This window comes from Lissotriton helveticus, chromosome 8 (assembly GCF_964261635.1).
Source record: "Lissotriton helveticus chromosome 8, aLisHel1.1, whole genome shotgun sequence".
NCBI lineage: Eukaryota > Metazoa > Chordata > Amphibia > Caudata > Salamandridae > Lissotriton > Lissotriton helveticus.
This window is the reverse complement of record NC_136069.1, coordinates 1,245,153,121-1,245,181,016: the sequence shown is the minus strand read 5'-3', so window position 1 is coordinate 1,245,181,016 and position 27,896 is coordinate 1,245,153,121. Positions and strand designations below refer to the sequence as shown.

The following is a 27,896-nucleotide window of genomic DNA, read 5'->3' as shown; positions in this document are numbered from 1 at the left end:
ATGCCAATGCTTAGTTTAAGTTCACAACTCTTGTGGTACTAAAATGGTGCACAGACGTTTGGCCCCCAACCCCCACCCCTGTGCCCCCATCAACCTCTTTCCCCCTCCCATTAAATATAAAAAAAAACATAGGTTGCTGAGACTGCAGCTGAAGTCCTGGGGTGTTTTCACACCTCTTTTTTTTTAAGCCCGTCTTTGTGAAAGGGCGTCTGCTGCCTATAGTTGAGTTTTTGGGTGAGCCTCTTAACGGAGAGCTCTCAGTAGGGAGTAGTTAGGCATGGGTGGGCTGAATTCCCTTGAATACTGTTACCTGCCTTGTGGTCTGTTTTCACTTTTCCATTGTAGTTGTTTGCATTGTAGCTTTTAGTACACCCTCTGTCCGTCGTAGCCAGTTTGAGATTCGCTAAGGTTGGCAGAGACTACATTTTCTCCCCGGCTTGCTCAGGTACTGGAGAGCATAATGCTATCTCGATTTTATACCAACTTACTGTGCAGGGGGGAATGAGCAGCTAATGCGCTTCATTCTGTTTGGGGGTGGAAAGACACAGACCTCCAGTCCAGGCTGCAATTGTCCATCCCTCTCCAGAGCGGCAGTTTGATGGCAGTGATTTCAGATTTCAACTGCCTCCAGATATCACTGGGCGATACCGAGGACCCAAGGAAGACTGGAGTGTTGCAATGGAAATTCCCACCTCCCCCTTGGATATAACATTTGGCATGACTGACTTCTGTTTCCATATTTCTTTTCTCAACTGAGTGTTATAGAGTACTTTTGTAAAATCGCAAAAAAACTTTGTGAATGTCCTTCGCGAAGGTTTCGTGTTCGTAAATGTTTAATTTTTCGCCTCAAGTGACAATTTATTGTCAGAAAACGTCTGGCTGGCTGTTGATGGCTTAGAGGCCAAGCAGTCAGGGTTAAAGTTTGCCGAAGCCCTCCTCAAAATACGCCCCTCGCCAAACTTCATGAACTTGTTTCTATTTCTGTAAATGTAAAATCTCACCAGCCCTTTCTACTTGTGTTATTAATACCTGTTCTGGAAGGGGAGCTGGGATTCTCTAGTGTGAAAACCTATGTTCAAGCAGCCCAGATCCGCTCATAACTAGAACAGAACCAAAATACCGGCAGTAAGAAATGGGTACCTATCGAACAAAGTTTCTGTGCAGGGAGGAAATGAGCAGCTAATGCGCTTCATTCCTTCCATTTGGGGGTGGAAAGACGCAGCACTCCAGGCTGCACTAGTTCATCCCTCTCCAGAGTGGCAGTTTGATAGCAGTGATTTCAGATTTCACCTGGCCAGTTCTTTTGGCAGTATTTTTCAGTTTTTATTTATAAATACAGAAAAAGGGAAACAAGTTTTTCGTCTGTATTTATGTGTAAAAATCTGTTTAAACGGAAAACCGGGTGCCTTAATTATGACTTGTCATTTATAATTGTTGAAATATATGCTGAAAGTATGGCTTATATGCTTGTGAGAAGTGCACTCATAATGCAACCCGTGAGTTGTTAATTTAGCCTAACTGCAGGCCTGAAAAGGCATTTCTAATGTAATTTTCAGCTAATGTTAGAATTCATATTTTGTTTGCATTTCGAAATGTTGCATGTATCTTGTGTCCCCCCTGTAGGAGGACAAGGCTTCATTAGTTGTGAGAAAGAGCTATTGTTCTCAGTAGATAGAGTGTCCTGAGAAGGAGAAATGCAATAACGGATGGGGGACGAGTTCTCGTGGGAGAAGGAGATGGCATCAAGGACGTACAAAATCTTTCAGCGTGTGAACATGGAGGCAGAGGAAGGAAGATGAGGGTGCAGGAAATGAAAAATTACTAGTGGCACTATGGGAGGTGCCTTAATTCAGTGATTGCTTATGTTGTAATATAGTTAGGGACAGCTGACACCCTGCTTTAGGGCATCTTGAGGTACAGACCTAATTTTTAACTCTATTGCTTCATGCTACATGACCCTGGTTGGAGTTACTTCTTAGGAAGACTCTTAACAGCTGACACCTTTTCTCCCAGTTTTGCTCAGCTTATTTTAGGTTAGGATGTTCAATTCATGGTAGAGTTGGGACAGTTAGGGATTGGTAGGACTTTTACATGAAATTTGGATGTAATTAAATGTGCATTTTTTCCTTTTGATAACATATGTTCCGGTGACCTAGTTGGTTGTTTTCCTTTAGTTATACCAACTGAATTGGTTTACGGAGATTGAGGTAACATTCTGTTTACTTTGTATGTTTACACCATAATGCTCCTGTTTCAGAATTTGAATTAAACAAACTAACTTGAATTTGGCTGTCGACCTGAATTCTTACTTAGTAACGTGGACTTATGAAATCTGGATGTTGTGTAGTTTTCTTTTTACCTCTCATGCTGCTTAAAAATAACAATTTAAAATAAAACGTAGTGTGGTGATCCAATATCTCAAATGCAAAGCACTGGATGTGGTCATGTTGCAGGAAACGCACTTAGTTGGAAACTCCTGTATGGCAATGCATAGAATGGGGTATAAGTTGGTTGCCCATGCAGGATTTATGTCGGGCTCTAGGGGGGTTGGAATCCTAATTCGGAGGGCACTACCATTGGTTATAGAGGCTACGTGGGTGGATGACAGGGGGAGGTACGTTGGGGTCTTGGGTCGCTGGGAGGGGCATGTACTTACTCTTGTATCAGTCTACATCCCCCGGGTTTACAGTCTACCTCATTTATTGATCTGGGAAAAATGTGGCTTGAATTGCCGGAAGGGCTGTTGATCCTGGGTGGAGACTTCAATGCCGTGGTTTTGGGGTTCCTAGACAGACATCCCCCGTGAGGTGGGGCGTTCCCAGAAGTGGATGCCAGACTTTCTTGATGCCATGGGTTTTGTAGATAGTTGGCAATTGTTTCACCCAGAAAAGAAACAATACACATTCCACTCGGGTGCACATGGTAGCCTCTCCCGTCTGGACTATTGTCTGGTCCCGGTGGCTCAAACATCTTATGTAACTGAGGCGGTTCACCTTGCTAGGGGTATCTCCGATCACTCCCCACTTTGGATTCGATTCTGTGTCGCCCAAATTCTGCTGGTAGGGTCGCCCCTGTTAACCCCTGGTATCTGCGAAATCCCACAACTCGGAAAGAGCTCATAAAAGCTCTAGATGAATATTTTACAAATAACGAGGGATCGGTGTCCTCGTCGGTATCTCTATGGGAGGCCTTTAAAATGGTCATTAGGGGTCAAGCCCTATCATTGATAGCTGGAAGCAAGAAAGACCGGAATAAAGAAATTGTAGAAGCGGAAATGGAGATCAGTAGGCTGGAGGAGGAACAGGAGCAGGGGGTAACGCAGGCTAACTTACATATCCGGAACATTAAGCAACATGATTATAAATCACTGGTCACTGATATGGCTAAGACACTTGGGAGGGAACAACAGGGTAGGCTTTATGACCTAGGGGATAAGGCAGGAAAGCTTATTGCTTGGCTGGACAAAAGAGATGGTGCTGATCGTATTGTCCCAGAACTTATTTCAGATGAAGGAGAGCTAATTACTGACCCTCAAAGTATTGTTGACGCCTTTGCTGAATATTTTCAAATGGTCTACTCTTCGGTCTCGGATAGACCTGAGGAAGACTCCAAGTTGCTGCTCCGAGCTATACGACTCCCCTGTTTGTCCAAAGAGGAGGGTGATTTTATGAATAGTGAATTGACACTGGATGAAATAGCCCAAGCCATCCGTACTTTGAATTTGGGTAAGGCTTTAGGACCCAACGTGCTTCCGATCGAGCTTTATAAGCTCAGACCGGACAAGTTGGCTCGACACCTGAAGAACATGTTTGTAGAGGCCCGTGAAAGGGGAATATTGCCTAGAGATCAGAGAGTGGCGTCGGTGGTGGTAATCCATAAGGAGGGCAAGCCGAAGAATAAATGTGCCTCATATCGTCCTATTTCTTTATTAAACGCGGAACCTAAAATTTTGGCTAAACTTCTCTCGAACAGAATGGTAAAAGTGATCGGTGGCCTTATTCACCCGGACCAGTCAGGCTTTATTCCCCCACAGGAATACGGTCCTGAATCTACGCAGACTGCATGGCGTAATAGCAAGAGCGCATACTTTGCAGGAACCGGCTGTGGTTGCCTCTCTTGACGCGACCATGGCCTTTGATACATTGGAATGGTCCTATCTGTGGGCGGTCTTGGCCAAATTTGGATTTGGCTCTGAATTTATCGGGTGGGTGCGTTTATTATACGCTGAGCCGCTTGCCCTGGTAGTTGTTAATGGCCGGGTTTCTGCGCAGTTTTGTTTGAGTCGTGGCACGCGGCAGGGTTGCCCCCTCTCCCCTCTTCTTTTTTCTCTGGCACTGGAACCCCTGGCAGCTTGGATTCGCTGGGGACCATCGATCCGGGGAATACAGTGGTTCCCTGAGTGGGAAGACAGGATCTCCTTGTATGCTGACGATATCCTGCTCTACCTGACCTCTCCTCAGAAATCCCTTATGGTGGTGTGTGGCGTGCTGGCCTCCTTTGGCAAAAATTCCGGCCTTTCCATTAATTGGGGGAAATCTCTGTTATATGTCCTCAGTGGAGAAACTCCAGTCCCCCCCAGAAACTGCCCCATCCAGATTACCACGACTGGGTTTAAATATTTGGGTATTTTTGTAACACTCGATCCAGCAGTTAGGTATAGTGCAAACCTCCTTACCCCCAAAGCAGAGGCTCAGGAGTGATTTGGCTCATTGGCGGAAACCTCCGATTTCTTTTTTGGGAAGAGCGGCCCTCTTTAAAATGATGGCCCTGCCCCGCTTTCTTTATGCCCTGCAATATACTCTGGATGCAGTGCCCGCCAGTTATTTTCACGAGATAGAGGGATTGCAGCGCAGTCTTTTATGGGACGGTAAACCCTGTATTGCATTAGCCAAACTGACGCTCCCATGGTATGACGGAGGTATTGCCCTACCAGATATCAAACGGTATTAGTGGTCTTCTCAGCTGGCTGCTATTAACCATGCCACATACGGGTATGTGACGGACCCAGGGTATGCGATGGATAGGTGGCTTCTTCCGGGAGGAAGTTACAATAGAGCATTGTATTCTAGACCAGCGAAGCTGAAGTTAACGGGCCCAACCAGACATGCAGTGAAGATCTGGCATGATGCCACAAGTTCTCTGGGGTGGAGAGGTAGGCTGACGTTGGCCACCCCCCTTTTTGACTCCGAAAAGCTAGGTAGCCTGTGGAACACGAAGGGCTTTGATAAATGGGAGCTGATAGGAATCCTGTCTGTTAAAGATATATGGAGTAAGGGACGGATTAAGTCATTTGAGGAAATGCAGAAGGAATTTGAGCTATCCGGTGCTGAATATTTTTGCTATGCGCAGGTTCAGCACTCGTTACAAGCTGCCCTCTCAGGAGATGTAGAATTGCCGGAGGCGTCACCCCTTGAGGATAGAATCTTAGATGGTCCTGTCCTCGATAAAACGATTTCCCTGATTTATAAAAAACTAATTAACACTAGAACTGACCTGCTCAGGGACTTGAGAGATAAGTGGATGAGAGACGGAATAGAATTAGATGATGAGGACTGGCAGGCAGCTGTCTCTTCCCCGAAGGTGGTCGCTATTCCTGCACGGTTACGACTAGTACAGTTGAAGATCCTACACAGGATCTATGTCACGGGTCCCCGGTTGGTTCAGATGGGATTGGCGGATGAGGGACTGTGCAGACGCAAATGTGGTCTCTTGGGTACATTCTTCCATATTATCTGGGAATGTCGAGACATAGCCCAGTATTGGAAGGAGATTCACAACACTATGCAGGTAGTTACAGGTGTGTCCCTGCAGCCGGAGGCGCGCAGATGTCTCCTCAACATATGGGAGCCCACGGATCTTACGACGGCACAGACACAGTGGGTCACGTTGGGCTGTATGGTAGCTAAAAGAAATATTGCTCAAAAGTGGGGATCAGATACTCCGCCCACCCTTGAAGATTGGGAGAAGGATATGGATTGGTGCATGTTTCGCGAAAAGACAGTGTATGTGGCGAGGGGGCGTCCCCGGAAGTGGGCTTTAACCTGGAGTCGGTGGAATGAACACAGAGGAGAGATTTGTGGACCACCTAGAGACTCTGTTATCGATGCTCCCCCATCCCCATGAATGCTTTTTGATGTATACGGACTTTTGTTCTTCGCCCCCCCCTCTATTAATGTACTGCTAAACGTGATATGCTTCTTCAGTACTGTGTCTTTTGTTGATGCCTTGTTTTAATAAAAAGATATGTTAAAAAAAAAACATTTTAGTCAGATTATTTAGGAGTACCGTTTCCAGCTTTCCCACCTACTCGTGCCAAACATGAGAAAGGAGGCTTACCAGAGGCACTTTGATGCCTATTATTTTTAGGTCTCACGCCTAGTTTTGCAGTGCGCAGCACTGCTGGCGCAGTGCAAGACATTTAGTACCTGAAAAACAGGGCTTCAGCACTGACCTAGGAATCGCACATGCTTGTGGTTGTGCTTTATCTTTTGTGCTACGCAATTGGCCTTTGTGTGCGTGTTTTTTAATGAAAGACTGCACGCAATTGACCAAAGGTGGGCGCATTACTCCACCCATGGCCTATTGGTGCCTAGTACGCGCTTGGTGCGCGTAGTAGACACCAATAGGCCATGTGGTTTCAATTATCGTGCCCAGACACAGGCGCGATAACTGAAACAACGGCTCACTGTGACACGTGCACCACTCGCGGGCTTCTGCTTTTTTAGATCCATTTTACAGCTAAGCAATTAAATGAAAGAAGGCAAGAGAGGTGGGCTGCTTGTTAGTAATAAGTCTCTCTCTTGTCTTGATCCTAACATACAATTACTATTAGTCCCTGTAAGTGTTCAGGACTTGTTATACTTACCTGTAGACAATGAGGCATATAAAATCAGTGGCTCTGGAATTCTGTCATATCAAAGTTTTGGACCCGAAATAAATGTCCTCCGAAGATTTGCTTCAAGTCCCAGCATGCACCACACACATCAGAGGCCTGCGCGAACTGCCTGCCCTGACTTGGATCGTGCGACAGCTCCAGTTGTATCCGTTTTGTTACCCTTAAGCACTTTTATCAGAGCAATCCAGAAATACAACCTTTTAACCCCTTTTAAAAGTACTTTTCCCAAATATTTTAGGTTTGGTAATAACTAGTAATTTCGGGCTCCCAGCAAACACATCAACAAGGCGGGCGAAGCATGCGCTTCGGGACGCTAAAAGTGAAAGTGAAAGTACATTTAGTGTGTTTACCGCCGCCTCCCCACCTCCTGTAGTCCTAGAGAGAGCGACGGCAGCACAGTGAGGGGCACAGGAAGAGACAGACGCCAGCGCAGGACGCATCGTCCACCGCTGACACTCCAAGCGTCGGAGGCAGCCTGAGAAGCAGAGAATCACAAGTCTCCTGCGCCCTGCTCCGGTCTCTCGTCCTCTCTTCAGCACTCTTGAGATGGCACAGCCGTCCGCAAATCTACAAACTGTCTCTGCTGCTGAGTGCAGCTGCGGGTGAGTCTTTGCACTGGGGGCGGCGGCTTACTTTCTGGGTGTGAGTGTCTCTTCCTCATGGTCGTTTTCAAGGCCGCTTTGCTGTCTCTTCCCGGGATGCGTGTCTCTTTGCCTCAAGGAGTGTCTCTCTGTCTACAAGGGTGTCTCTTCATAAGAATAAATCTCTCGGTCCTTTGGCCCTGTCTCATCCTCAGCATGGCTGTCTCTTCCTGGTTCTGAGGTCTCTTTCCCACTTGAACTGCCTTCCGTTTACGTCAAATGTCTCTCTCTCCGTCTCTCACAACAGCAGGTGTCTCTTCCGCACGGTGGGTCACGCCCCTCCCTTCCCCGGTGTGTCTCTTTCCGTCCTGTCGCTGAGTGTCTCTTCTCCCTCGGTCCCAGTGTCTCTCATTCAGGGGATTTCCAGCTGCAGATTTTTGCCGCCTTTCACTTTTACTTTTGAGATGTAAATTGATCTGCCCCCAATCCCCTTCTCGGAAGGCCGAGATAGATCCCTGATCTCTAAACCCAGCACAAGAAGGTGAAAACACCCCTCCCTTGCCCCCACCTCCCGTACACCTGCCCCCACCTGCTGTACACCTGCCCCCTCCTCCCGTACACCTGCCCCCACCTCCCATACACCTGCCCACACCTCCCGTACACCTGCCCCACCTCCTGTACACCTGCCCCCTCCTCCCGTACACCTGCCCCCACCTGGCGTACACCTTACCCCACCTCCCGTACACCTGCCCCCACCTCCCGTACACCTGCCGCCACCTCCTGTACACCTGCCCCCTCCTCCTGTACACCTGCCCCTTCTGCCGTACACTTGCCCCTCCTGCTGTACACCTGCCCCCACCTCCCGTACACCTGCCCCACCTCCGGTACACCTGCCCCCTCCTCCTGCACACCTGCCCAACTCCCTAACACCTGCACCCACCTGCAGTACACCTGCCCCCACCACCCGTACCGCTGCCCCCGCCTGCCGTACACCTGCCCCCTCCTCCCATACACCTACTCCCTCCTCCCATGCACCTGTACCCTCCTCCCATAGCCTGCCCCCTCCTCCCTGCCACATGATCCCATCTCCCACACACTTGCCCCCACCTCCCTCACACTTTACCTGCCCCTTTTAGTGTCCAGGGGCCCAAGGGAACAACCTGCGTCCAGCACCATCAGACTGCTCATCCGACAGAGCGTTGCAATCTGGAACTTGCAGTTTCCTTGTTTGAATTGATATGTAAGGTGCTTCTGGCTAAAAAACTGGCACCTCGGTGATATCACGCTCGGACTAGGGGATACTCTGCACTTGTGACTGGGGGGCAGGGGAGACGAGCAGCGGGAAGGATGGACATTGGGGTGGGAGTAAGACTAGGGGGGGGGTCTATAGTCCTAGGTACGTGTAACGACCTGGTGGTCCCGGGATCGGGGACAGACACCCACAGAACACAAGACAACCAGATAAATGTAGGGTATTTAATGGCGAGGTTTAGGCAAAACAAAGAAAGCAGCTCAAATAACGTAGCTGGAACCTCCAGTCAAAATACGATACCCAATCACAGCACCGGAGGCTCTCACCGTCCTCCGCATGTACACCGGTCCCGATGTACTCCAACGGAGGGCACTGTGCTAAATAGCGGCCGACAATGCCGCTCGACAGCTGTGATGGGTTGTCTAGTCTTTGTGGCAGTGTATGGGTCTTGAGGGACGTAGAGTCACCCAGGTTCTCTACCACCAGTTCTGATGGGAGGACAGGGAGCAGCCGCTCCACCTGTTCCTTTTTTTTTTTTTTTCCTATAGAAGCTGGCCCCTCTGCAAAGCCCCACTGCACGGAGACGCAGCAAACACCTCCTTGGTGTGCGTCTTCTGTGCCCTGATACAGAACACCAAAGCCAACAATGCGGAAGAGTGGGGCCGAGAGCAGCCGCTCGATCGCACCTCCTACCTCTTCTGATCTCTTCGCTGAGACGCGGCAAACACCTCCCGGTGTGCGTCTCAGCGTAACGGCAAGTACAAACAAAGTACGGGGCTGGGGGCGTCTGCTCGCACCAACCTCCGCTTGACCAAGCTCGTGGATAAAGAGCCACTGACGGGGCTGAGAGCGTCCGCTCCCACCAGTCTCCGTCTGGACCCTGCTCTGAACCGCGCTGACTCGTCCGAGTCGGAAGCGCAACCCAGCAGTGTTTCCGGCTCTTAGGATGGGTTTGAAGACACGGGGCAGAGAGCGTGCGCTCCAATCTTACCTCCGTTCTCCGATAGTTCCTCAATAGCCGCAAGGTTCCTGATGAGAAGCACTCCGCTGCAGGGCACGTCGGTATAGAATCCGAATATCCGACGCAGCGTCCTTTCAGTCTCCTCCTTAAATAGGCGGACCTACAGCGTTATGCAACCATGATATCCAGTGTTACATAATCGCGTGTCCCGCTAAGCCCTATGGGATCTGTAGTCCGCGCCGCTTGCGGCGCGCTGGATACGGCGGTTTTCCCTAGGGGGAGGGAATTCTTGGCAGTACGAGTGTATTACTAGTGCTGTAACGGGGACACCTGTACATGAAGGAAGGTACTGTCTCTGTCCTGTAGTGCCCTCTAACACACGTGTATTCCGTGTGTCTACAACTCACACTTACCTTCCAGCTGTCTACAACTCACACTTACCTTCCAGCTGTCTACAACTCCCACTTACCATCTAGCTGTGTCTAAAACTCATACAATTGCAGGTTTTTTAAACCCATAAATAAAAGGCGTTGTCATTTACAATGCCAATAGGTCAAAATCTCGCAATTGCAAGACCTATTGCATTGCAAATGCTTGTTTTTTTTATAGGAATGTATGACTCTCACAAAGCACATTGTAAACAGAATGTCACATAGCACCCCACATCTCCAATCCATCTCATAAATGAAAATACACAATCCCTGTCACTATTCAGATTTGCCTGCTCCCTCCACACCATAATAAGCCCATCACTTGTGCCAGACCTTGCCACATCAGGGACACCTGTGTGCAGTGTATACAGTCTCTTCCAGTTTTGCGCACAAATCCATACCATATTTCCAAGCCACTAAGTGCAGAGCACTGGTGGGGATCCAGTGTTTAGCTATGTCCTTCTTAGGCAGCAGTGTTTCTAACCCCACCAGCGTCCAGTCCCTACTAGGTTCCCCCATATCCTCCAGAATACCCAACAAAGCAACACTTCAACATGTAACTCAACAAACACTGATTGAAAGACTCCACCACATCAGCATCCAAGGGGACGTGCTCAGATGGATCCCCTCCTTCCTCCACAGAAGAACCCAGAGAATCTACCTCCCACCTTTCACCTCTGAACCCAAGGGGATCACCTGTTGTGTCTCCCAGGCCTCATACCTCAGTCCCATGCTCTTCAACGCATATATGACCCTGCTGGCCAACATCATCAGATCCCACAGTGTAAACATAATATCCTACGCAGACAAGACCTAACTCATCCTCTTATTCACCGACGACCCCACCACCACTAGAACTAACTTCCACCGATACATGACAAACCTCGCTGACTGAATAAAGAACTGCCTGCAACTCCTCAGAAAAACAAGGAAAAAAGCGATTGAAGACAGAATCTCCACTCACGCACACAACGGCAAAGAACTTTTCAACATCATCAAGGAGTTCGCCCAACCCACCACGAGTCCACCAACATCCCTCCCTCACAAGACATTTGCGACAAACTCAGCACCTTTTTCTACCACAAAATCAAGGGTATCTACGATAACTTCGACGAAGACAACCAACACACTGAACCCTCACCAACCACCCCCTACACCCTGAAGCCAGCGATCGACAACTGGACAGCCCTCACCACCGAAGACACACTGAAGATGATGAAGTCAATCCAATCTGGGGCCCCCATGGACCCCTGCGCCACCACATTTTAAACAGAGCCGCCAAAAACATCGCACCCATGTTCTGCAACACCATCAACTGCTCCCTAGCAACTGCCACGTTCCCCAACGACTGGAAACACGCCGAGATCAACCCCTTCCTGAAGAAACCCTCTGCGGACCCCACCAACCTCAAAAACTATAGACCCATCTCCCTGCTCCCGTTCCCAGCAAAAGTCATCGAGAAAGCCATCAACAGCCAACTCGCCACATTCATCGAAGAGCACAACATCCTCGACTCCTCCCAATACGGATTTAAAAAATCCACAGTACGGACACCGCCCTCCTCGCTGCAACAGACAACATCCGCACCCTGCTGGTCAATGGAGAAACATCAGCCCTCATCCTCCTTGACCTCTCAGCGGCGTTCTACACAGTCTCTCACTGCACCCTAATACGCAGACTCCACGACGCAGGGATCCAAGACAAGGCCCTCAACTGGATCTGCTCCTTCCTCTTCGGCAGAACGCAGTGGGTCAGACTCCCCCCTTTCCTCTCTGGCCCTACACCTACCACCTGTGGAGTCCCCCAGGGGTCCTCCCTCAGCCCTACACTCTTCAACGTCTACATGGCTCCGCTCGCCCCCATCGTCAGAACCTAGTGACTCAACATTGTGTCATTCGCAGATGACACCCAACTCATCCTCTCCCTATCCAACGAACCCAATACCGCAAGACACAATTTGCGAGAAGGCATGGAAGCCTTCGCCAAATGGATGAAAAACAGCTACCTACAAAAAACCAGAAGTACTCATCATTGGCCCAAACTCTGACGCATGGAACGACACCTGGTGGCGCCCCGCCCTCGGAGCCCGCCCATCCACATGGACCACGCACCCAACCTGGGAATCATCCTGGACTCAGAGCTCAAAATGAACTGCCAGATCAACTCTGTCTTGTCCTCCTGCTTCCACATCCTCTGCCTCCTACGTAAGACCTTCAAATGGATCCCCCTCGAACACAGAAAGACCGTCACTCACGCCCTGGTCACCAGCAGACTCGACTATGGCAACGCACTCCGGAATCAGCGCGAGAAGCAGAAACATGAAATGGTATTTAATGTTTCTGCTTCTCGCACTGCATGAAAGCAGTGGGGCCCAGTACAGGTCTTTGGAAGACCATTTACTTGTTAATGAGGCTTTGTTGTTTTTCACCCCTTCTTGGAAGCCCTGCATCTGTACTCTGCATATTGCTGGAAGAATGTGGTATTTCATGTTAAGATACTTCTGGAGTCAGTTATCTCTGGCTCCTGAACCTATACGTTGCCCTTCTCCATGAGCTCTTACTTCTTGATTGTTATTTATTGGTTATTTCAATAAAACCTAAGTTGGATCATTACGATTGTCTACTGGAGTTTATATGTGAAACCCCTTATTACAAAGAGTCAGCCCCCCTCCCCCTCTGAAATTTTTAGTAGCTCCCCCGAAATATGTCTCTAGTTGCGCCTCTGTATGCCACCTCAACGGGACCTGCACTCACACTGCAACTACTATGGGGAAGGAAACCATATCTCGGCCACCTTCGCGCTAGTCCTAGGCAAAACGCCTTTCTCGGTGATCTGCTTTAGCGAAAACATCTGCGGGTTCATACTGAATTTCTCGCTGCAATGCTGCATTCTGTTTATGTTAGGGACGCCTGCTGTAACTATACGCATGATGACGCACGCATCTCGCGGACGTGACGTCCTTTATCACGTGACTTTGAGTCGTTGCTAACGGTTATTCCTCTAATGGGGGCGAGTCACTGTCTGCGCGGAAGTGGCAGAGCCGGGCCCCAGGCTGAGCACAAGGAGCACGGGTGTGAGGCTGCAGCTGCCGTACTCTGGCCCCATGGAGGAGACGACGGTAGTAGGGGCTCTGGGGTGTAGGACGAGCAGGACCCAGACCAGCGGCAGCTCCTGAAGCCCTGAGAGGTATGGACTGCTCTTGGGAGGGTGGCTGAACACAGGGCACAGAGACAATGACGGGCTCGATAGAGCCATTCACAGCCCCGGGCCACTGAACGACCAGGGCCCACGGCTATGGGGTGTTTATTATTCAAAGAGATGGGAGGCGGATGTGTTAAGTCAACAATTTACCCACGTTCGTCGCAGTGGTGTACCCAAATATAAAATACGTGCCATAATTTGGGGTTGGGTGTTGTGCCACTGGGAGGTAGGGCTGTATGGGCTTATTCTGAATGTTCTTAAAGTTCACTATGTGTGTCCAATCATTGATTTTTGTGTTCAAAAGGAGCTTTGGTATAAACTGGGAGCAGATCGCAGAGTTGAACCCGTGTTCGAATCCCAGTGAGTTAGCTCAGGACGTTGAATATCTGCCGCAATGAACTGGGTGTATCCCGAGGTCATAGGTTCCAATGGCTGTAAGGTGGCTAGGTGGTTTATTGCACCATCTGCTCGTGTGTGTATGTATAATCATAAGGCTGATTTTCCTTTTTGAGGGTTTCTGTATAGTGTGCCTCTTGTGTCTTCGTTGATTTAAGTCCAGTAAAATTACTTTAGTTGTTTTATATCTGATAGATCATCTCCAACATAAGGGGCTCTACATAGAAAGTACTGTGTGCGGGGAGTCTTTATGAAACCAGCCTACAAAAAGTTGTTTGTCAGGATACGTTGCTGTTAGATCTTAAATTAAACTTATATTGCACATGTGTATGGAACAGGGAGATGCGGTGATCTTAAATTAAACATATATTTTTATATTGCACATGTGTATGGAACAGGGAGATGCGGTGATTCCCACAATCTTCTACTTTTTGGCCACGTACCTAAACTAGCATTGAAACCAAAGTCTGTGGGTTCCAGTATCAAAATGACTACATTTCAATATGATAATAGTAAAATCTGTTTTTCGTATTGGGAGGTACGGCGCTAGAGGCTGTGAATAGTTAACACGCAGCTTATTGCATTACTCCACGTGCAAAAAATTGAATTAGGTGCCTTTATTTTATTTGTAAAGTTTTATATAGCGCTAGCTCGACCCGTAGGTATCAGAGCGCTTTACATACACACAGTAAAACAGCAGAAGGACAATACATTACATAGTAGACCGGCAGTAAGGAAGCAAACCACAGACAAAAATCCAGCATGGAAATGAATATGCAGTGCAGTGGAGGGGTAGAAAGCAAAAAGAAAGGGCGAGAAAGACATAGTCCGGTCACCCACTATCCTTAAAAGTCCAGGGAGAGGGGAGACAACTTGGATAAAGAAGATTAGGGAAGTTGACATTGGTCATGAAAAGTATTTGTTTAGGAGATGGAGTTTCAGGTCCCTTTTGAAACCGGAGAAGGAGGGGTTGCATCTAAGGACTCTAGGGAGAGCGTTCCATATCCTGGGAGCGTTGCCAGAGAACGATCAGTATGGGTTTTTTTCTTTTTCACTTTCGGAGGAATAAGAAGGAGTGAGTTGGAGCTTCCTAGTGTTCTGGATTGGCCTGCTCTAATCAGTTTGTTGTTTAAGTAGTTGGGGGCAGGAGAGTGAAGGGTTTTGTGTGTGATGCAGGCCAATTTATAGATACATCTCCCGTCCATGGGAAGCCAATTGAGGCAGTTGAGGGGTGGAGTGATGTGTTCAAATCTTTTAACTCCAGATAAGAGTCGAGCGGACATGTTCAGCACTGCTCTTAGAGGGGCTAGGTGAGCTTTCGGAGTCCCTGTAAGGATGGCGTTCCCGTAGTCTATTTTGGAGAGAACTAGGGATTGGACTACTGTCTTGAGGTCATCGTGGGGTAGAAAAGGTTTCAGTTTCTGGAGGTGTTTTAGAGAGAAAAGTCAAAGGAGATTGGGTAACCCAGTAAACCCATGTAGGCTTGGCAATATAATGTATCAATAGAAAGTTGTCTACAAGGGATTTATTTGGAAGAATAGTGAAGAAAAAATTAAAAGCATTAGTCAGGCAGGTTAGTTGTGGAGACAATCTAACTATTGTATCCGCTGGATAACAATGATTAAATCTCCAATAGATCAAAAAATTAGACACGGAAAACCTATTCTTTAGAAACTGAATTTTATCAGATTTTAAATGTGGGGAAACAAACAGAATTATCTCACAATATACAGTTATGAACAGATAAAGCAAATCAATGGCACATCAGTTCATAATCTAGACATCAACTCCTATTAGATCAGCCAAGAGTAACTCAAGTCAAACATGAACCAAGGAGACTCTTTGGATCGATAAATTGTTATTGGAGATGATGTGTATGTTACACGCACTTCCAACGGCAAAGGCACAAGGATCATCCTTGTGCCTTTGTAGTTGGAAGTGCGTGTAACATACGTCTTATCCTGTGAACCATTATTGGTCTAAACGTCGATCAAATATAATTTGAAGTATTATCTGAAACTGTCGACGAATTAACACACCGGGATAGCTCTTTGCATCCTTGGAACACAGATAGGTTGACTTAACAGAATACTGTGGGTTGCTTGTCTCGTGCAGCGAGTCACCTATTAATCAACACGTCATCATCTTTTGAAGGGGCTTTTCTCATACCATATTAATTGTCCTGAAGATGGTCTTTTGACGTCTGCAACCAAGACCGAAACGTCGACCAACACATCGTCTCCAATAACAATTTATCGATCCAAAGAGTCTCCTTGGTTCATGTTTGACTTGAGTTACTCTTGGCTGATCTAATAGGAGTTGATGTCTAGATTATGAAGTGAGGTCATCAGCCGTCCATGATGTGGGATGGAGTTGAAGATGGGGAAGAATCTTGGCTTCAAGTTTGGATAAAGGTATTTCTTTGATGTTTCAGGTTAAGAGTTTGGGTTTGAAAACGCGGATAGGTTGGTGGTTGGCAAGAGTGTCAATCTTGAACAGAATGAGGTGGTGGTCGGACCAGTCAATGGGAGAAATCTCTCTCAAGGAGATCAGATCGTTGTTTGTTATGATCGCATCTAGAGTTGCACCTTTGATGTGAGTTGGTTTATTGCAGAGTTGCTTGAGGTTATATATTTCTAGAAGGTTGGAAAGGTTCAGGTTAGTGGAGTCTTCTGGGTCGTTCCAGTGGATATTGAGGTCACCCAAGAACACGTCTTTGGTGTCTGTCAAGGAGAATCGTGTTATGAGGTCTGTTAGTTCTTCTGGGAAGAGGGTATGCTCTCCGGGAGGATGGTAGATAGTGTGGAATTTGATTGGTGGCGTGCCCTTGGTAGTGAGTTTGACGCCTAGGTATTCAAACGAAAGGTATACCGCAGTTTTGAGTTTGGTAATCTGTATACCATCTCTGTGCAAGATGGCCTGTCTTGTCTGATGAGGTTGTACCCTGGAAGGGTGAGAATGTCAAGAATGGGGGTGGAGTGGGCATTGAGCCAGGATTCTGTGAGGAAGGCGAAGTCCATTTCTTCAGTGAGAAGAGCTTCAGCAATGTCAGTAGCATGTTGTACTGCTGATATGCAGTTTAGGAGCATGCAAGAGAGAGGACGGGGAGCCTCGATGATGGGGGGAGTTAGGTGGATAGAGTTGTATTGAGCAGGGGGTCTAGGCGAGTGGACAGTATTCGCGATTCTATTGGTGCTGATAATAACAGGGATGTGGACAGGGGATGACTTGGTCCAATGCAAGGTGTGAGTCGTAGAGTTCAACAGGTTTCGGTACTGAAAAGGGTTGGCTATCCCTATTGGGACTGAGGGCTTGGCTCAGTGATGGGCTGGAGGGTCGAGGGGTGCGCTGTGGCGCTATGTGAGATATATTGTGTGAAGTAGAGCACCACACCTCGGGGGGAGGGAGCACAGTGGCTTGGCCCTGTTGAGAAGGACTTGTTGTAAGTGAAGGAAATCAGCAGCAAGGGAGTTAATTTTCTGCTCCATTCTGTACAGTTGCTGTGCTATAGAGCTGAGGGAGTGTAAGGTTTTAGGCAGGGATAAGGGGGTTACTGGGGTCTATGGAGGGAGGATGAGCAGGGGTAAGTGGTTTGATGCAGTCCATGGGATTAGGAGAGGAGTGAGGAGTGAGTTGTAGGCGGGGAGTCGGAATAGTAATGTTCCTATTCGAGGAGTTCGGTGTAGAAGAGGAGGGACTGGTTCCACGAGAGGAGGGAGAGAAATTCTGGGGCGGATGTCAGGGTTCCGGGCATTGTCAGCAAGATTGGCGGTGGAGGCAGGTTGTGAATGTGGGAGTGCGACATCAAAGGGGGAGAATGCAGTGGTAGGAGGGGGAGAGAGACCACAGGATTGGAAATGACGTTTGTAGGGGGGAAGTACGTTTCGGGGGAATAGGGACAGTGTAGGTGGCAGGGGAAGATTTTGAGGGGGGGGGTTATGATTTTCAGGGGTAAAGAGGGGAGAGTCTGTGAGGTCCTTTTGGATTAGGAGAGGGGAGAGGTTGGACGCAGTGAGCCGGATTAGTAATGTTCCCAATCAAGGAGTTCAGAGGAGGAGAAGTGGGACTAGAGTCCAGGTGAGGAGGAGGAGAAATTAAAGAAAGGCTATCGGACTTCCGGGGCGTGTCTGAGAGGATAGAGGTGGGTTGTGTATGGGGGTGTGTGACAGCGGGGGGAGTGGTGCAGTTGTAGAAGGGAGGATAGAGACCACTGGATTGGAAATGATGTTAGACCAGTAAGGGTCGTGGGAACAGGTTCTGTGTAGGTGGTAGGGGAAGGAAGTGGGGGGGGTGCTTATTCCCAGGGGTAGAGAGGGGAGAGTCTGTGGGGATTACAGTCGTGGGCGGGCTGAGGTTAGAGACCAAGCTGTTAAGATTGGCCTTGGGGGGGGTTGTTAGTAGTGAGTTTGTTACTCCTGGAGGGATCAGTAGATGTGAGAATGGTGGGTGTTAGGCTATGGAGAGTGAGAATGGTGGTGGAGTGATTGTAGCGAGAGATGGTGGAAGTCCATGAGTTGAGGAGAGGGTCGTCAGGGCAGGGAGATAGGATCGGTTCCCCGATATTAGTGAGGGTAGTGGGGGATAGGGGAGAGAGGGTTTGATAGCTCAGTTGGTTTAGCGAGGTGAGAAGTGTGGGGAAGTGGCGGTCAAAAGTGGTGAGGCGAGGGTCGGTGGCTTGTATGAGAATGGTTCCAGTTCTGTAAATGGAAATGGTGAGATCCCCTTTGAAGGTCAGGGAGATGGTAGTGGAGATTATTTCAACATAGGGAATGGTTACTGGCATGGCGACTTGAAGGTGAAGAGAGAAGCTGATTTTTCCATTGAGCTGGGCGATTAGTGTAGAAAATGAAGTTTGTTTTCGTGCTGCCGTTGGTCACTGAGTGATAGTTATCTACAATGAGTGTTTCGGGGTGTTGTTTTAGAATGCTGTGCTTGAAGTACTTTTTTGCATTACTGTTCATTTTGTGACGGTAATTAATGTGCCAGGAGTTGGGTCTGTAAAGCACGAAATTAGAGTTCCGGGTGGGGTTAAATGGGCGCATGATTGAATGATAAGAATGTTGAGACACAAATAGCAATCAAACAGTAGACTGGGCGCACTCTTGAGGAGCCACGGAGGTAGGGTGGAGGAGAGCACTCTAGGGATTAAGAGATTTACATAGACTAGAGAGTACCAGTATGCAAAGTAGAGGGTCAGCGAAAAGCTTGCAGGTTATGTTAGAAAAAACGAATGCACATCATCCAACAAAATCAAAAATTATACATTAAAATAAAATAATGATAAAATAAAAATAATTAAAAAAAGCTATTTTAACAGTGTCTCGAACAGGCTCCATTTTAAAGGCAGCCAGGGTGAATGTAGTCCTGTTTCACTGTTTATTAACAGTGTTGAGGAGAAGCACAGCTCTAAATGGCTCAAGCAAGCGCCATTTTAAAGTCAGGCGTCAAGCATAGTGGGTCACCGCAGATTCTTATGCAAAGCAGGGCCTTGTTTGCAGGCAATTGGGCTCAGAAACATTGCATAGGCAGCTGCAACAAAGTAGCCGACCCACGTGTGTATCAGACCGAAATCAGCAGTGTGTGCCGTTACCAAGTAGATTTGGAGTCAAAGGCTAGTGCCCTCACTAGTGGGGGGTCTCAACGCAGAGCAGCAGCGAGCACCCACGAGTACGCAAATGTGCCGATGAAGTCCTGAGCGCATGCAGACTTCAGAATGTATCCTGGGGCAGTGCGGTCTACAGACCGGGTCCGGGGGCTCGCGAGCATGTTCTCCGTGCCGAAGTGAAAAAAAATCAGGCCCGCGGAAAGCACCTAGAAGCAGCCTCTCATAAATGCGGGGAAGGTGGGCGGGGTGTTTGAAACCCGGGGCGCCGGCGGTGAAGTGATGACCAAAGCTCCACCTGGCAATCCAACCGACGATTGCGTCGCAAGGCTGGGGGACCCAGACCGCCGACCCTTTCCGAGGGCTGGTGATTTCCTCCTCGAGCTCCGCAACAAAGGTCTTGGGCTAGCCCCTCTGCCCGCAACCAGTGCTGCGTCGAGGGCCCCGGTGGAATAAAGCGGAAGCACCCACCTTACTCCGACAACGGATCCATCGGTGCCGGGGGAGACTAGGTCTCCACCTCTCTGGATGCCTCCCTGGTGTCTCCGCCTTCAACGAACACGGATGTGTCCTCCTAGGACTCCCACCGGTTGAGTGTGCCCGCACTGAAGAGGTGTGGACGTCGGAGTCAGCGATGTACCAGCTGGAGTCATCCGGTTGCTTGCCTAAATGTCTCCGTCTTCAACGGACACGGATGTGTCCTTCTAGGGCTCCCGGCGAAGAGTGCCCGTACTGCAGTGGCGGGCCCGTCGGGGTCAAAGAGGCAGCAGCTTGAGTCGTCCCCCAGCCACAACGCCGCTCCAGCCCAGTGCAGCTCAGCCCTGATACGACTCCGCAGGGGCGAGCGAGTTCGGCCATCAGATGCGATATACTTCGTGGTAACTACGTCCGGAGCGGTCTCCTCCTGACCAGCTGATCGAAGCTGCGGCCCTCCGTGAGTCCGATGCAGCGTGGCCTTCCGGCGGTCCCCACTACAGGTAAGTTGCTCCAAAGTAGGGACTTGTGTTTGTAGCAGGTCCCATAATGTTAATGTTTGTTGATGCAGGTTGGATGGCTGGGTTATCTAGGGATATTCACCGATTTGGTGATCCAAAACCCCCGGAGCTCCAGGACGGAACTCCGACCTGGCAGCCATCTTGGGATAACCTTTAAGCTAGCGCCAAAATAATTTTTCAGAAGGAAAACATAGGTGAAATGCATGCACATTTGGTCAGGTAATTGGTGTCTAGAAGTCAAATTTCTTGCTAAAGAGGGTCTGCTGTGAGGTACTAACAGATATATTATATAACTCTATGCTTATGAATGACTTCCACCTATAAACACAAACCAATGTGATAAATATTGTGTACTATTTTTGCTCTTCCTCTCCCACCAACCTGCATCTTCCACAAAAGCATACACTTGAACACGGGTACCAGTGGTATTTGTCCTGCACCCCCTTACCATCACAACAAAGACATGGGGATTTGTCAGTCGGCCACCAAGCAACTGGTTAAAATAAATGAAAACGTCTGTTTGTTAAAGGTCCCAAGATGGCAGTTGGGCCCGCTACTCTGTTTTGAACAGCCGTCCTCCGCAGAGCCTGGACAGTGAATGTCCGTCATAGTTTGTTCATCCCCCCTGGTCCGGCAGACAGGCCTTTGTGGCCCTTGGAGACTGCCCTGTCCTCGGTCCTGGGGCTGCCGGTGGGGATAGCGGGCCCCTTGGAGGTTCAAAGCGCCGCAACACACTTTCCCCGATGATGGCTGCATTCCCGCATTGCAGCCCTGAACCACCTCCCATGCGGGCCCTCAAGATCAATAACTCTACCAGCCTTTTCCCCAGAGTGGGGTACGGTAAAGGGAATCAGTGGGGCGCATGATGGCCACCCTGCGCCTCCAGCATGGACTCTTAGAGCCTGGGCCCTATATGGACTCTACACCATGAGTACCTAAACCCCAACCTCTGCTGGCCTCAGTATGGCGCATTGTGAAGCAGCTCCGAAGAGCAGACGGAGACTGTTATACTCTACAGCACAGACTCCCTGGGCCCGATCCCGGTTGGTGACTTATTGTAAGGACTTTCCCCGACTGTCCTGGCTGCCAAGGTGTCTCCACTGGTGCTGAGACTCCCCTCCTAGCGGTGACGCTCTCTCTCCGGATCCGTCCGCCGGTGTAATGGGGACTTGCCCCGCTATCTTCATCAAACTCCTGTGGGTCTATTCACAGTTCCAGAGTGACCTGAGGTTGTGGAGGGGCAGTGGGAGCCGATCTCCTAAGGTTAGCCGCGCCGCAAGGGCTCTCCTCCTGTGACTTCACACACTCTCCCTGTGCTGGAGGCTTACCCAGTCTTACTAGACCACAAATTTGCAGGTCGATTCCTACACACAGTCGTTGAGATCCCAGGATCGCGTTTGACCCTACAAATTCACCCTTATCGTTGCGATCATATACGCTCCCAACGAACAACAAGAAACTTTCCTTCAGCACGCACTCGCTCTGGTAGTGTCGTCGTCATTCACACACCCTTTGATAGGGGGGCTACAACTTGGTTTTACACACTATCTTGGACCGATCAGTCAAAAGGATGGGGCAGACTGGTGCTTTCTATGCAAGGGGACAGCGGTGACTAACAGACGGCTTGATGGATGCTTGGAGGAAACTGAACCCCTTCATTAACAACTTCACTCCCTACTCTGCGGCAATCTTATGCACAGTTGGACTACTTCCTGGTTTCCTACTCTCTATAACCTTATATCCAAGATGTGGCCATCAGCATATCTGCCCTTTCAGATCATTCCCCTATCACTATCTCCCTCAAACTCCCAAACTGCCACTCCATACCAGAATGTTGTGGCTTACAATGCCATACTACAACAGCAATTGATGCGGGCCAAGATATGGGAACAATTTGGCTTTTTCTCCAAACCAATGATACGCCAAATCTCCCCCCCCCCCCCCCCTCCCTACTGTGAGAGACCATCGGATCAGTCCTCTGGAGTTCCATCATTGCCATCTCTGCAAGGTTCAGCACCCTCCATCAAGACAATCACTTGGAGCTTGAGAACCTACTGCAGGATCTGGAGGTCTATTTTAAACAATCCAGGGTGGGCTCGGTTTGGAAGCAATTGCTTTCAGCCTACAAGGAGCTGAAAGCTCTTGACTATGACAGCTGAATATTCATTGTTGCAAGTGTGGCAAAAGTATTATGCTGGTGGCAAGGAAGCAGGATGTCTTTTCGTATTCAAATTCCGGCTTAAGTGCCACAGGAACATGTGATTGGGATTCTGAGGCAGAGCGGGACAGAGGCCCAGACAAAAGAGGCCATTGCCCAGGAATTCGTGCATTTCTACTAGAATCGTCACTCCTGCAGGCAGACCACTATAGCTCAGTACCACTCTGAGACACCCATCACACCTTTCCCTTTCCAGAATGCCGCTCACCTTGACGATGACATCAAGCTGGCAGAAATCCTCTCCTATATCTCTCGCCTAATGGTCCGGTTACTGCACTGGGCCCAGATGGCTTCACCCCGGTCTTCTACAAGACTTTCTACCCACAGTTGCCCTACTTCTTCTATGCCTGCTTAATTCTGTTGGCAACGTTGGCCTTTTACCACCCACCATGTGACACCGTTATCTTAGTGATCCCTAAGCCAGGGGAGGACCTGGCCCCATGCTCCTCCTACAGGCCTATTTCCCTGAAAATTGATGCTAAGCTGTTCATCTGGTCGACTGATCCCATATATGCCGGGACTGGTGGACCCCTAATCAGACGGGCATCATTTCAGAGAGGGACTGTAGCGATAACACCAAGCTCATCTTAAACATTATTGATAAGGCCTCCTGCAAGTCTGCGCTACTGGTCTCTCTCAACGCAGAGAAGGTGTTTGATACAGTACACTGGCTCTTCCTGCAAGCAACATTAGAAAAATTTGGTCTAGGTCCTCGATTTTGCAGATGGAAATGGAGAGGTTATATCTGCCCATAAGCCTGAGTACGGGTTACTGGCTTTCTTTTGCAACCCTTTCAGGCCCTGGGGCACAAGGCTGAGATGCCCGCTATTGCCCCTCCTTTTCGCTCTATACATGGAACCATTTGCTGAAAGAATCTGAGTGGATCAGAAAATTGCTGGGATCACAGTGGGAGGGTGGGATCACAAACTCTGCCTCTGCACAGATGATGTTTTAGTCCCCTTATCGAAGTAGCTAACCCCAGTCCTGGACCTTCCTCACGAGTTCTGCCTTTCCAGGAACACTTCAGGCTTTAACCGCATGCGTGCGGGCGGAATTCCGCCCGTACGCTGAGTTTTTTAAAATCGCATGTTACGTGACGAGCTGGGCTCGTCATGAGCGTGCGAGGAGGCTACCTCATGACGAGCCCAGCTCGTCATGAGCGTGGAAGGGGTTAAAATCAATGTTCAGAAATCCCGGATACTTATTCCCCCATGCCAATGACTGCCTCACTTTTCAGTGTTTGTGTCTGCTTACGTGGGTGCCCCATACAGTCACATTCCTTGGGCCTCATGCTGTGCTCCCTATTATCTAAAACAGCGAAGCGTAACTATAAAATGCTGGTAGCACCAGCCAGCTTTGACCTGCAGTCTTGGAGCACCAGGGGACTCTCCCGGCTGGGCCACCTGGCGGCAATAAAAATTACCCTTTTGCCCAAAATTATTTGTGTCATGCTGACCCTTCCAACTCATACTCCACCCCTTCTCTAACCCTTCTCCTTTCCAAATTGAAATGCATGATCAAGTCTTTCATATGGGAGGGCACAACACCTCGAATAGGCCGGGGCCGAGCCTACCTCCCACAGGCAGATGTTGGTCTTGGCTTACAATCTCGCCGCCCAGTTGTTCCATGCTGGAGTGACACAGGCCTGCCTCTGAAGAACATTGTACTTTGATATATAAGGCGATTGCTGGAATGCACTTATGGAAAGTTTCTTGGATGAGATGTCTCTGAAGAACTAAAATAGGCAAGATGAGTCCATGAGGAAATAATCTAGTTCTTCCCGTATTGTAGTTGCATCATTCACATTGGGCGGGCTTTTGCTGCATAAGAAAGTACCAATAGAACCCATAGTGTGAATTTCAGGGACCAAGAATGCCACTTCTTGTGGCTACCTATATCTAAATGGAATTCAAAAGCTAAGCATGAGTTCACTACCACGTATTTTAACAGTTGGGTCAGAATGTAGTCCATGTAAATCAGATGTCACATGATTTGGGATCTCGGAATCTTTCTTCAAGCATTGGCATACACACAATGTTTTGAATGTGTTCTATCCGGATTAGCACGTTGGCTGTATTACTTTGTAAATTAATAAAGTTCAATAAAAAAAGTATTTAGACAATAGGGGGCACCTTAATTGTTACCATGAGTTTTCTCTGGTTCTACTTGCGAGGGACATTGCTTGGATGAGGAGTTATGTGCATTATACTGAGGTTATTCCAGAAGTTCTCACATCTGATCTTCTTTAGTGTTTGCTTCGTATGTGCCATTCATTTGCAATTGCTAAAATCTTAAATGCTTATCCTATCCTATCATATTGTTTGGCTGTCGGTTTCATAATCCTAAATGTGGCCTTAGCAGCATTGATGGTGAGACTTGTTACTGCAATAATAGTTTGAAGCATTTGAATACATAGGCGGTACATTGCAACTTAGGTGAAGAAAAATAATAATGCTTTGTCCGTAAAGAGGATACTGCATTGTAAACAGAAAGCAGTTGTGTGTGTGTGTGTGTGTGTGTGTGTATATGTGTATATATGTGTGTTTTTATATGTGTATATATATTTATTTATATAATTTTTTTTTCTTTTCAGCTGGTAGTTTTTAATGTTTTTGTCACTTGAGTACAAACCACCACCACAATTTAATAACTCCACTACCACCACGGCAGTTGTACATGCCAGTGCAAGCTTTTACAAGTGAAAGCCAAACCTAATGGTTTTGTCAATGTTTTTTTTTTTGCCCTCATATGTTAGCAGATTTGCGCTTACTGAGTTTAGCGGAGGCAGTTGGGAGCTATGTGCAGCATCCGAGTCACAGATCCAAATCCTAGCAATAATGGGTCCCTTTAATTGGCCGGATTTGGATTACAGTCAGCACCTGTTAATTACAGTTCTCTGAAGCTGCTCTCTGGTAAACGGCTGTTATGTGCTCTATTAAGTTGTTTTCTTTAGTCTTCGGCACTTTCTGGTATACTTGTCAGTAGCTTTCAGTATTTTATACTTCTTTGATATTCTCTGAAGATTACCATCATACATACCTATTTATAGATATTGCTGCTATTTTATATCTGGAAATTGAATGGTTGCTTCTCTCTTGGGCCCGATTCTGTAAATGCTGAAAAGTCATAAATTGACTCCTACGGCATTATTCCTTTGTTGGAGTTAATTTGTGACTTCAATGACATTCTCAAATCTTTCTAGGAGTGCCCCCGGAAAAAATCCTACGGTCATAATTTTCAGTATTCGCATATGTAAAATGTCGGCACCCAGATCGAACATCCTATGGAAATCTGATGCAAATGTGCAGAGCACATTTAACTATTTGTTTCTCAGTGGAACAACCGTTGCCATACACCCATTGCGTAGAGGGGAGTTAGCATTCTCACCCTGGAAACCCCCTTTACTCCTGCTCTTGGCTGAAGTACTGTCTCTTGACTGGAGTATTGTTACCGTGATTGCCGGTTCGGAACCTTCCTGCACGGCTCATGTAAATATGCACAATTGTATTAACGTGTGGGGTTCACCTTATTTCACTGGGACGAGTTTGCCTTAAAGGCCAACAAACAATGAAATAACTCTGGTCTTGCAGGAAGAGGACACATACTGCAGTGTTCAAAAACCAGAATCGCAAATTCTGTTTTCGATGGGAAAATCCAACCAGTGATTATGTGAATCGGGAGCTGGAATTTGACCTTTCAAATGAGTATATTTTCATGCGTGTTTTGGCCTTTGGCGTTTAAATAATTTTTTAATCTGGCCCACGATTAGCAAGTGTTCTCTGTTAGATACAAATAAAGTCTTGGTCATGGGTTTTTTGCTTTAGTTTCCACAAAAGGACAGTAATGGCCGGATGAAGCGAGGTCAGTGATTCTTTACTGGCAGTTAAACTGTAAGCCCTGAAGGCAGAAATGTACTTAGTTTATCTCCATGGCCTCCCGCCTCTGTCAACTTTAAAATCAACGTACCTTGGGGGCCCTGCTAAAGGCAGCGAACGTGTTTGTGCTGGAACTGATAGCTTTGTGAACCGTCACACCTCGCCCCTCTCAGCCCCTTCAATGTCAGGCTCTAGAGTTTAAGTACTGGCCTTTTTCTTCCTCTGTGAGAAATTGCTACAGATTGGTGGAAACTCCCTTGGGAAAGGTGGGAGTTAATTGACTTCCGAAACTGCACCCCCCTGAGGCATAGTATAGATTTGAACTCACTGTTCTTGCTTCTACAACCCTCTGGCCCTTCTTTTTACTTGTTCATGCTTATATTTTTTGCTAGCTTCAGTCCATACTGGCAGCTGTACATTTTGTGTTGGTTTATCGTATGGTTTCAAAACAGGTAATCTGTGGCATGGTATGGTTTCCAGGGACACTAAAGCAGTTACTGAAACTTCTCTTCTCCATGCCTCCTTATTGCTCAAACAGCTTACCTGCCCCTCGCATATATCCGCAACCACCTATCATCTTCCACCCACACCATCACTGCTGCTGTTCTCAACATGCTGTGCTCTACTTTGAGGTAGCCAGAATGAACTTATCGAGATAGAGGAACAATGGCTGAGTGTGCTCACTTGTTTTAAACTTTGAGCCGAGGGATATATATATATATTTGTTTTTTGCTTGCTACAACAGACCACCAGCGATCTCTTTGCTTTTCCCCTCTTTCTGGGTCTTCTCAGGTCCATGAACACAGGGAATAACGCCCAAACACAGGTGAAGTCACCATGGGCAGGAAGCACATGATAGTGGGCACAGGCAGACGTGTTGGCTGGCGTCAGATCAGATTTCTGAGCAGTCTAACGTGGACCATATGAGAGAAGAAAACTTAGTGATAAACAAAAGACACAAAGCCAGTTTCCCAGTAGAGGTAGGAAAGTGGAACTGCTTGGCTCACTATACTCTAGTGCCTACAGTATTGAGAATGTACTCTGACAGACTGAGTTGACCCAAAGTCGACCTTGCTCCCCACTTGTGAGTATGGATGTGGTCATGGTATAATTACAATGCAGGTAATGGCTCACAAAATTTAAAACAAACAACTGGAATACCCATACAAAGGTGGAATACCCATACAAAGGTGAATATAAAAAATAGCAATCTGTCCCCCCCCCCCCCAAAAAAAAAGCCTGTGAGCAAAGTAAAGCAAATTGGACTAGCAGTTTAATCAAAAGTTTGTGTCACAGTGTTAGAATACACTGTTATTTTAGGACCAGTTTATACAGTAGACAACACTTATGAAATATGACTAAATATGAATGGAAAGAATGCTGCCAGACCCCTTGTGGGGGAATCACAGGGCACACATGAGCTACAGGGTCATAACCTTGGTGGTTGAGATTGTTTACCTCTGGTGCCCTTGGATCCATCCTACTATGG

General features: G+C 47.9%; 1 protein-coding gene and 1 pseudogene across 1 annotated transcript in view; both read left to right on the top strand.

Annotated features, from left to right (window-relative positions):
* The first annotated feature begins 4,127 nt into the window (after nt 1-4,127).
* LOC144773875 (elongation factor 2 pseudogene) overlaps nt 4,128-27,896 on the top strand; it is a 36,610-nt pseudogene continuing 12,841 nt past the window's right edge.
* NIPA2 (NIPA magnesium transporter 2) overlaps nt 13,074-27,896 on the top strand; it is a 154,753-nt gene continuing 139,930 nt past the window's right edge. Inside the window, exon 1 of the mRNA XM_078658232.1 lies at nt 13,074-13,306. The gene's annotated coding sequence lies outside the window, so the exon portion shown is untranslated. The remainder of the gene's footprint in view (nt 13,307-27,896) is intronic.